We start from the raw sequence: 12,148 nt of genomic DNA, 5'->3' as shown, positions 1-12,148 counted from the left end.
TCACCGGTCTGTGTCTTTATCTCTCTGGTTGATCAGCCTTATTTTTCTCCAGGCCCCACAACAAGAGGAAAATGCTCACGTGACACTGCTCCTGATTTTATACATTTGACCTCTTTAGCCACCCAGATAATAGATTCCTGTCTTTTTCATTATCTTAGTTCCAGATTTCTAGGGAAGGGAATGTTTTCAGAGAGTCAGGGTCACAAAACAGAAATGTGGCTTTCAGGAGCCACCTCTGGAAGCCTGTGAATTGGGTTGGGAGGAGCTTTCAAGCAAAGGATGAGGGTAGTTAACCCACAAGTGCCCTCTACTTTCTACTCCTTCCCTTCCCAGGACATTTTTAACCTGCTAGTTTTATCCAGCACCTACCCTCCCTCATCCTTCACTTTATAATCTAGCATATATAAACTAGCATATATCAAGGAAATTGAAAATGCACTCCCCCCTTTCCTAATTAGAGACAACTCAGTGGCTATTCATTTTACTACTCTGGAGACTTCGAGCTTCATTTTATAGGTCAGGCATCTACAAACCGTGATCTGAAAGTAGAGATTGCTGGAGACAGACCTTTAAGTTGGAGTGGCAGCGAAACTGCAAAGTAAGAGGAACTCAGTTCCCCTCTTTATATAAACTCCTGTACCACTTTTTGGCCTCCCTATACCCATCCCCAAGCTGACCAGTTCCTATTCAATGGACCCAGTCTTCTCTTTGGCTCTCAAATACCAATTCAAATGCAAATTGCTTTCTCCATTTCCTGTGTTTAGTTGTTAGATAATTGTCTGACTAATGCCCTCAATTTTGCCAAAATTAGTGTCTAGATTTCAACTTTAAAAAAAAAAAAAAAAAACAATGTTCAAACATACCTGCAGAAAGGCAATCAGCAATCAATAACCTAGAGCCCAGATTTGAAACTTGGCAAGCTCTCTTACAGGTATTGAGAGCTCACCAGTGGATTTCTGATCACGTAATGATATAATTAAAATTGTGCTGGTGATGACAGATCAACTGTGACTCAGGTGCTTGGAGGCAGGGAGACCAGCTATGAAACTTACTTAAATGGCTGGAGAGACACTTAGCAAATTGTGATTATTTTGGGGAGGCATTACACACTATTTTTTTCATAGCTTAAACACATTTTCCAAATTGTCTACAGTGGATACTTATTTCTTTTGATTTAAGAACAAATACATGCATATAAAGCATGAAATAATAGATTTGGCTTGAAATAGGCATGGTGGCAGGGGGAAGGATCTGGTCTCTTCTTTCTGACAGCTTGCATTATTCTTTAGAGATGAGAAAATGCCTGACTTCCCCACATGTATTAGTGATTAATTCCAGAAAATGGCTATGTTCCTGGTCAGCCTCTCCTACGGTAAACTGAGCTCAGAAATCTTTGTGATTAACAGTCTAAAACTGTCCTTCTGGAGACTGTTAGCTGCTTTGAATTAATTTGGTCAGAGTACTTCCTCATGTAAAGCAGCATTTGTGCAGTGACGTCTCTCCAGAGGACCTAAGGAGCTAAGACAAGACTCTGCTTTGCATCACAGGGGTAATTAGAATGTTCTTGATTGAGGACAACAACCCTCTCTGAGTATACACCAAGATTGATTAGGGGTTATTGAGCTTCATAAATCCTTATTTTACACTTAGAGCATCTGTAGTGCAGAAGTTCTAGACTCAATGTAAGTAGAAACATAGAAGCTTTTAGGGTCCACTTCATGCTGGGCCAACTTGAGATGGGAATAGAAAGGGGGATCTAATGGTTTTCCTCTCAGTAGTTCAATTAAATGCTTCTTCTCCTCTTTAAAGGTACTATTTATTGTGGATCTACTATGGGTCAGGCACGAAATACTTGAGATACATCAGAAAACAAAACAAGAGCATACATGGTAAAGGAGTATGTTAGAAGGTAATACATACCCACTAATTGAATAAAAAAGGGAGGATCAGGAACATTGCCGGGGGTCGGGGAGTCGGTTGTGGTTTTAAATTGGGTGATGTTTTAGGAAACTTAAAGGAAATGAATGAGTGAGCCAAGCAGAGAGCTGGTGGAAGTGCACTCCCTTCAGTAAAAGCCTGCCTGGCATGTTCAGGCAACAGAGGAGGGGAGGACAGTGTGGCTAGAATAGAGCGAGCCCAGAGTTCAAAATTTGAAATAGCAATATTCTAGAAAAAGCTACTATTTCTAGTCTTTTCCATATTTGGGAAATATTTACTTATAATTTTAATAAACCATTTTCAAATAAGTGTCTCGGACTAATTGCCTCTTTTGTCACTGCTCCAAGATGGGGCTGATCCCCAGCCGGGAGCACCTCTCTCTGCCACACCACACATACCTTCTAAGACTAGGGCTCTCTCCTGATCAGAAGGATTCAAGATTCTTCACCAGTGGAGCTCGAAGCCTTAGTAGTGTTCTTAAAGTTTCAGTCTTAAATATAACTGAGGGCTTAATAGAGATTCCAAAATTTTGATTTCTGACGGTACAGAGATTCTGCTTCTTATCTTACATTTAATCATCACATTTCAGTTGTCTTAGCAACCTACACAGTATTCTCATTTGCTTTTCAATAAGCCAATGGATGAATGGGTTCTTTGTTCATGTGTTTATGAATTTCTATCACCTGATACTTGATGTCTTTCGGGCATACTTACTATGCCAAATAACTGTCTTTATATTCCTAAAATTCACATAGCTAAAATAAAGCTCTACGTTTTCTAAATATTTAAGTTTCCAATGAGAGAATATCCAACATAAGAATAGTTGGGAAAATGTATATATAAGCTTGTATTTTAAAAATACTTTTGCTTTAGTTATAATTAATTTCCAAGGCTCCACAGACTTGGCAAACTCAATGTTCTAGCAAACCTCACCCATGCAGACGTATTTGAGAATTACAGAGAGAGAGAGAGAAAAAAAAAAGCCTATGACAAATCTAGGCTTCATAGAGCTATCTCTGAGATGTTGTCTCAGAATGTTTTGTCTTACGGAATGCATAGTTTTAAATTCTGAGTGAAGGAATGTATTGAAAATGTTTAACAAAGTACCTGCCACCATATTATGTGAATTTAAATGACTGCTCTTGTTACAAGTAGGCATAGTGATAGTATTGACAAGTGACAGTCTAATGACAAAAAGGAGACAAAAATAGCGAAGCATAGATGTAAGAATGCAAAATGCTTAGTCACATGAGATATTTTGGCATGAACACTAGAAGCCCAGTATGCTTTAGTAATCCCTGAGGACACTGATATGCCTTAGTACTGTGTGATGATTCTCACTAGTGTTGGTCACCCTGATTTTCTCAGTAAAAGTTAAATTACATTTAACATCATAACATTTTAGAATTATTTATATACAAAATGATCCCTTTTAAAATATGCTGTTGCTTAAAATGACCACAGCTCAGCAACACACAATATTTGACTAAACCATAATAACCAAATTCCTTGAAGGTTCTGGATAGGTGAGGTTATCTAGAATTATTCCTTTTACATGCTAACATGGGCAACTCAAGAGTCTGGATCACTTAGGGATTTTTTTTTTTTTTCTCTAATCCAGGTCAGGTACCTAGCACAGTATGTGGCACATAGTAGGAGTGCAATAAATATTTATAATATGAATGGATGAATGAATGAATGAGGAGCTAGTTTTTATATTTTGGGGAACGAAGTGGCAAGTTCTTCAATCTTTACCTACACTAGTCTCACTACCGTATGCCATATAAGAAGGCTTAAATGTCATCTGTAAGTAGGATCAAATCTAAGAAAGACCTCTAAGTTTGGGCTGAGTGTGGTGGCTCCTGCCTGTAATCCCAGCACTTTGGGAGACCAAGGCGGACAGATTATTTGAGTTTAGGAGTTTGACACCAGCCTGGCCCACATGGTGAAACCCCGTCTCTACTAAAAATACAAAAAATTAGCCAGGCGTGGTGGCACATGCCTGTAGTCCCTGGTACTCAGGAGGCTGAGACAGAATAATCTCTTGAACTTGAGAGGTAGAGGTTGCAGTGAGCCCAGATCATGCCATTGTACTCCAGACTAGGTGACAGAGCGAGACTTCATCTAAAACAAGCAAACAAACAAACAAACAAACAAAAAACCCCTCTAAGTTTGCTCTAACAAGTAGAGTAACTGTGTATCCTAGCTTACCCACATAGAGTCTCAGTTTACACTTGGTATCCCAGCTTCCGTTTTGGATAGAGACTTTACTTTCAAGAAAATCTTGTTTGCATGATTAATTTAATGGTTATCCTAATTAAAGTCATCATGTCCTTACCAAACGTTTTTGAAATAAAAATGTAATAATCAGTGAATTTCCCTTTTTCTATCCCCCCCTTCTTCTCTCCCTTCCTATCTTAGGATGACTTCTTTCCTATCTTAGGATGACTTTTACCATGGGAATTGCACTTTTATCTTTAATACAACACAATATGTGAAAAAGCTCTTTGAAAGGAAAGATGACTTAGGAAATAATGGTTCAGTTTTTGTAGACTTGGCTTCCATAGGAAGCTCTTCTAATGCATTCTGTCATGCGATTAATTTGTCAAAATTCCATACTTGTCAGAAATAATATAATTTTTTTCGAGAACATACACAGTCTTATTACATGAAGTGATGCAATCCTATACTATTTATCTTCTCTGTATTCCTCATTCTCTTATTTTCTATTATTCTTCAAATAGAAGAGCTAAAGTCCCAACTAATGGGGATGTTAAATATCATGCTAGAGCCTGGGAAAAAATGATTAATGTGGTTTGGTGGGATGCCAAGACAGATGCACCACACCCTCCTCAGTGCAACAGCTGTTGTAGTAAAGACGGAAGGCATTAGATGGGAGCACCATGTCTGACATTGAATGGGAGGCAAAACAGTCTATTGTGGCTCAGACACTGGCATTTACATATTCTTAACCATTATGTAATGTGTGTGCTGTTGGGGTAGTTATTATCCTAGATTTTTCTCATTATTTATATGTGTTTGTGTGTGTGTGTGTGCATGCATGCAACATGACTGGAAGTGTGGATGACCCATCAGTATTTCTCCAAAGGGGATTTAGAAGGATTAATTCTTTCTATGCAGGACTGACCAGCACATGACACAACCATCCGACCATGCCTTCTTCCAGATCTCAGTAGCATTCTCAGTCACAACAAGAACCTCAAACTCCCTGCCATGTTTTCACACTCTCCTGGGTACCCAAGAGAGGCATGATTTTCATCAGAGGAGGATGCTGTGTATCCTAAAAATTCACATCTCATGGACTTAAAAAGATGTGGAAAATACAAGCCTTAGAAAATGTTAGTGAAGCAGACCTTTTAAGGGCCCAGAATGAATCACTCAGCTTAGCTGGAAAAAGCATTCTGTTCTATAGCCTCTGACAATGAACCACGGCATGGCTGCCCAGATGCTTAACATTGCAATGAGGGCATCTACGTGCCGGTATAGGCAGCAAAGCACAACCCCTCAATACCTTAGAAAAGCAACTCAAGGTCGGTTTCCCAGTAACATCATTTGACTGTAGGTACTGCTCGGAAAGAGTCAATAAGCTCCAGATCCTGAATTCAAAGCCTTTTCCTGACACTGGAAGAAGAGCAGTATGAGGTTTCAAATTGTTTCCAAAACTCTTACATTTCCAGCATCTTTTCTCTTTCCATTCCATTCCATTTCCAATCAGCTCCATTCCATCTAGCAAATTCTTGATATTAGGGCATACAGATTTTTATAAAATTGAATTTTATTTCATGGAAAGGTTATTTTCTTTTCTTCATGCAGTTAGAATTAGTGATCTTTGAGGAATATTGGAAATAATTGGCATTTCACATAGTGATAACTGCTTCTTGATTTATTGTTTATCAGTGCTCTAAACAGGGTTTGGAAAATATTTGGAGCTGATTCCTTTGCATGTATGATATATCCCCATGTGTGTTAGTCCGTTTTCACACTGCCGATAAAGACATACCCAAGACTGGGCAATTTGCAAAATAAAGAGGTTTAATGGACTTACAGTTCCACATGCCTGGGGAGGCCTCACAATTATGGTGGAAGGCAAAAGACATGGGGGCTGACAAGAGAAGAGGGCTTGTGCTTTTTAAAACCATCAGATCTCGTGAGACTTACTCACTATCATAAGAACATCATGGGAAAGACCTGCCCCCATGATTCAGTTACCTCCCATCGGGTCTTTCCCACAACATGTGGGAATTCAAGATGAGATTTGGGTGGGGACACAGCCAAACCATATCACCATGTTTCTTACAGTGCATTGTTTTGTGCATCTTTTCCCCTATGACCATACACTCTGAATCCATTTAGTTAAAGCAACTGAGTGGCCACTAAGTATTTTGTGCTAAATGTAAGAGATAAAACTGGAAAAAAAAAAAAAAAAAAAAAAAGGGAGTACAGTGCAAGATATCGGCCCTTGTCTTCTAGTCAAGAACCAGAGGAATCGCAAAAGAAAGCTTTTTTTCCATGTTTGCAATTCCTGGGAGTGACCACACTGGTTTTGCAAACCATGTGAATTGAGTCCATGTGTACGGTAGGGGTGAGGGAGTTATTGAAGCTAGTTTATTTGAGATATTCTGGATGTCTTTTACTTTCTAAATATTCTTACTCCTTTTCTTATGGGGAAAAGAATTTTATGCAATAGACTTTCATTAAATTGAATTTTCACAACCCAATTGAAGCTGTTATCAGTTGGTTGAACTCTTGCTAACTGAATGACTATAAGGACAGGTTTCAATTTCTTCTTATTTAGGGAGTCTGATTTTTTTCAGCTGCTACTTTTTTTCCTCCTATTTTCATGTTGCCTTTATCTAGTTGGCTGTTTATATTGTCAGTAATAAGAGTTCGAACTTCTAAGTCTGACATGTGTTTTTTATTTCAAGGCCTTCTACTAAAATTGTTTCTTTTGCATGCATGCATGCTATGGAAGGCTTGCTTAAAATCTTTGCGAAGAGTCTTAAGTAGAGCCCAGAATTTCACTAAGAATGTGAACCTTTTCTTTGGTAAATTGGCCATCCTGTAGAAAGCGAAAGGCAGTTTCCTAAAGAAAGTCCTAATGTGGCTTCTTTGAAAAAAAATTGCCAACTTGCAATGCAAAATTGTATTTAGTAAAACCTTGTCCCCAAATAAAACTGGTGAATTAGGCACAAAGAAGAGAAACAGGATACATCAGTACATGATGCAGGAGGGGGGGATTTGTTGAAAGATTAACCATAAAGTATGTGGACAAAAGAGAATTAAATAACTGTAAGATACAATGTCACTACCTATTTATTCATCTTTTAGCTAAATATATGCCTTCCCATGTTTCTGGACTTCTGCTGTCTTATTTTGACCAGCGCCAGCTCAGCTCTGCTGGTACCCACACTGGATCATTCTAAATTCAGGTCAGCAGGCAAAGGGAATCGGCCTGCTTAGCTGTGGATTTTCTAGGCCTAATTTATACATACATAATTTTCAGTGTCAGGCCAGGCATTTTCATTTTATAATTTCTTCTTTCTGATAGTAAACAATTTAATTCGGAGCAAATATAAATGATTCCTAATGAAGCACAGGTGAACAGAAGGAAATTACTTTTGTTAAACTAGTACTTCAATGTATTTTTCTCTCCCTTTCAAGTAGAGGATGACTATGAGAAACTGATACACAATATTATTCATTATCTGGTTAGTTCACTAGATCAAGATGTTGGTGTATGGTGTAGAAAGGTGGAAAAAGTTAGAGCGTTAAAAACAGGTTGATACAAGCTGTTGAGGAAAAAAAAATACAATGAGGCCACTTATGTTTTAAATCAAGAATATGTTTTCAGTGAAAATACTTTCTAATGATTCACAGAAGAATGTTGTCAACTTGGACTACATCTGCTGAAAATCAAAGTGTAAGTAGTTATATAGCATTGAATTCTGGCAGGAGTCTATGCTGTGATATGAAACAAAGTTCCCATCAAATGACAATACTTTATTTTTCTGCCTTTAAAAGTAGTTTTCTGACTTTAAAAAATGTTAACAGCATTTTTTTTCCTTCACATTACAAGGATAAATTGGCAACGTGCCTATATGATTTCCAGAGTAGGTTTCTTAAAATAATTTTGATGGGAAGGTAATTGTTTAATGTCAGTGTATAAAGTTCTGCCATAGTTTAAACAAAATTAAATAAGAGAAAACACAAAGAGGTTTTGTGTAATTACTGGGAAAACATAGAAGAAACAATTAGGTAGTTAGACCTGAACAGAAGTGAACTAGGGTTTTCAAATTTCTTAATGTTCGTAGGGTTCCTTGCCTTATTCTCTGACATCACTTGATTTTTATGTTTCTAAGTTTGCAAATCAGAATAGCAGCATATTTATCTATTAATACATATTTATAGCTTTTTGCACTTATGTATTTTCTATTCAAGAGTTTCATGGTAAAATGAAATACACTGAATACATATTATGCGCAAAACAACACCATTACAAAAGTATACACCGATACAGATGTGAGTTAGAAAATTATATGCAGCCGGGCATGGTGGCTCATGCCTGTAATCCCAGCACTTCTGGAGGCCGAGGCAGGCGAATCAAGAAGGAGTTCGAGACCAGCCTAGCCAACATGATGAAACCCTGTCTCTACTAAAAATACAAAAATTAGCCAGGTGTGGTGGCACGCACCTGTAATCCCAGCTACTCCGGAGGCTGAGGCAGGAGAATTACTTGAAACCGAGAGGCGAAGGGTGCAGTGAGCCGAGATTGCGCCACTGCGCTCCAGCCTGGGTGACAGAGCAAGACTCTGTCTCAAAAAAAAAAAAAAAAAGAAAAAAAAATTATATACTTATATTGCAAACCATTTTGCATAAACAATCTGTTCTAATATAGGATTTCATTTAGCAAAATTCATTAAAATAGATACAGTGTTTGTGCCCTGGACATCATATTGAAGGGTCTCAGAGTCAATTAAAGGATAGTAATATAGTATACAAATTATTACTGATTACCTTATTTTTTAACTGTTATTTTTAAATACCTTGGAGATATCTAAAATTGTGACTTAGAATCAACAATTTAACATAAATTTAACTGAAGTTGGCACCTGATTCTTTATGTTAAATTGTAGACTTTTTCTTACTCAATTGCCATAAATTCTAATAAATTCTAACCTTTTTGTGAAAGAATGGAGAGAAAGTTTCAAATGCTTCATATGGGCAGCTTTGATTTTGGAATGAGACTGGGGACATAGCTCAAGGTTTCCTATTTCGTCCTGTCCCTCTCTTCTGGGATCAACCTAAGTGCCCACAGTGAATGAATGGGTAAAGAAAATGTGGTATATGTACACAATGGAATATTATTCAGCCATAAAAAGAATGAAATCCTGTCATTTGCAGCAACTTGGATAGAACTGGAGGCGATTATTTAAGTGAAGTAAGCCAAGCACAGAAAAGCAAATATCACATATTCTCACTCCTGTGTAGGAGCTAAAAAAGTGGATCTCATAAGGATAGAGTGTAGATTGGTAGTTACCAGAGGCCAGGAAGGGTAGGAAGGAAGGAGGGACCCAACGATTCTGGTTAATGGGTACAAATATACAATTAGATAGAAGAAATAAGAGCTGGTGTTCAGCATATCAGTAGGGTGAGTATAGTTAACATTAATCTACTCTTTTCAAAATCTCTAGAAGAGAATAATTGGAATGTTCCTAGCATAAAGAAAAGACAAATATTTAAGATGATGGATATCCCAAATACCCTGATTTGATTATATGAATGTATCAAATTATCACACATACCCCCAAAATGTTATGTACCAACTTTAAAAAGAAAATAACATCATATAACAACTATAGCCCTTAGATGCAAAAAGACATGAGTGCAAATATCATTCCCTTTCTTACTAACATCTAAGTTTCATATAGTCTTTTAGCTTCATTGTCTAACCCCGAAATCTTGTACCATCCTCTTCTATTTTCATGATGATTAAATCAGATGGTATTACGTGTAAGGTTTGACACATGGTTAACACTCAATGAAAGATAGTTATCTTCAGCGTTTGTACAAATAACTCTTGAGAAATATTAGTTGATCTATTGAAATGTGGCACAATCCAGGGCTCACCTCTGCCAGGATCACTAGCCTTAGATTGAGGGTAATTCCCTGCATACCTCTCTGTAATACCAGAAACTCAATATTTTGGTAGTCACAGGGAAAAGATGATAGCAACAGTGCCATGGGTGAACTGTACTACTTTTTCTGTTCTTTGAGCATAACCACAATGAATCAAGAGGAAAAGGGGTGGGAACTGAGGAGTTGCCCACCAGCTGTTTCTACTCACTGTGGGAGGGATTTCCTTTGCCCTTTTGTTCCAAAAGATATCTAGATCATTTCAGCAAAAACACATATTTTTAAATCAAAAAAAGATCTATATGATTCTAGGGACACACACCCCCCCCCTTCTTTACACCATTGTAGAATTGTAAAATTAACATGTACAGCTACCAAAAATTGCATCATGACACAGAAGGATTTCTAATGGCAGTACTTAATACCTCTCCAAAAGACCTTATGAGGGAAAACCACTTTGGTACATCTGTTGTCATTGAGTGGTGAGCACTTCTTATATTATCTTTATTCTCCAATTAGTTGCTCTTCATTATTTATTTATTGGCTCTCTAAATACAGCACTTATTCTTTTTATTCCTTGTCTGATTTCTAAAAATGGAACATTCATAAAATAACTCAGTATTATTTAAAAATTTCTCAAGTGAGAATCTAGCTATATATCTGGAGGCTTAAACTCAAATTGTTTTGTTACCAACACAAATGTTGAAATCTACTGAAAGAGTGTAGTCAACTTTTCCCTGAGCAAATTCATTTTGATGAGGCACTGTGGGAATTTTTGTCTGGAACTGGGTGTCGTATGCTTACATCTCTGTCTAGTCTACTGATTCAGGGAGCTGTGCAATGTAAAGATGAAATGTGATACACACACACACACACACACACACAGAGCTAGGAGAAATAAAATATAAACCCAAAAGAATAACAGAATGAATCTACTTACAAATGTAGTAAATTCCCATGTTGATAGAGAAACAAGCGGGAGGGTAACAGGGGACAAGACCAGTAAGAATTAGGGAAGCTCATGACTTATAGAATTGTTCATTATCTGATGTTTCCATGAATTGTGACAATCTAGAAGTGGAGTCCCAGCCCCTCCAGCACTAACTCTACCAACTTGGGCCCTTCAGTGCCTCAGTTTTAGCAGTTTTATCAGTTTTATCATGGGGGTAATAACAATGCCTGCTTTCTACAATTGTTATAAGGATTAAATTAACTCTAACTAGAGCACTTTGAGCAGCATCAAGTGCTATTTTTATTATTTCCATTACTAATTTTGTGTTTATGCATTTTGTGGAAAGAAAACATGAACATTGTGTGGTCCAAATAGCTAAAAAAAATTAAAATGTGATTACACTAAATTAATTTATGTGATTTTATTGCATCTGAAGGTTAATATGATTCTGGGATTGTAATAACAAAAAAGCTTTAAAACCATCTTGATTTGTTTATACAGAAAAACAGGAATTGGCCTGATAGAGAATGAAAACTATGAAATAGCTGACTGTGTTGCTTTATCGATATTTTTCACATTGTTTATTTAAGTCCCGAAGACCTCACCTAAACAATAGTATTTTTAGAGGACATAGTCACATATATAATCTTTCTCATTTTCCTATAAATGCCTGCTTTAACCACAAAGGGAAAAAATACAACTTTGTTCTGGTATGTTTAAGTCAAGAATAGTGCACATAGTATATAATGCTAATTCCATATTAAAATGACAATTTGAAGAAAGTGTTTATTAAGAAATATTACATTTACTTCAGGGAATTTCCTTGATATCAAGCAATATTTATTTTTCGTAATTGAGCTTATCTCCTTAAAATAATCCACTCAAATCTGAATAAATCATAGTCTTCTACTTGCACATTCATCAACTAAACTCTCTTACATAAAGGAGGAAGTCACTCCACAAGTCGTATTTCTGAACTGGGAATTAGCTTTTCCTGTAATTTTTTTTTTTTTTTTAAATGGAGTTTTGCTCTTGTTGCCCAGGCTGGATTTCAATGGCGTGATTTCGGCTCACCACAACCTCTGCCCCGGGGTTCAACAATTC

General features: G+C 37.1%; 1 protein-coding gene across 16 annotated transcripts in view; it reads left to right on the top strand.

Moving 5' to 3' along the window:
• The window catches only part of EYA4 (EYA transcriptional coactivator and phosphatase 4), a 284,622-nt gene that overhangs the window by 151,004 nt on the left and 121,470 nt on the right, over window positions 1–12,148 (top strand). The gene's annotated exons all lie outside the window — the stretch shown is intronic.

Source organism: Papio anubis, chromosome 6 (assembly GCF_008728515.1).
Source record: "Papio anubis isolate 15944 chromosome 6, Panubis1.0, whole genome shotgun sequence".
Lineage (NCBI taxonomy): Eukaryota > Metazoa > Chordata > Mammalia > Primates > Cercopithecidae > Papio > Papio anubis.
The sequence above is the reverse complement of the archived record's forward strand: the minus strand, read 5'-3'. Positions and strand labels throughout refer to the sequence as shown.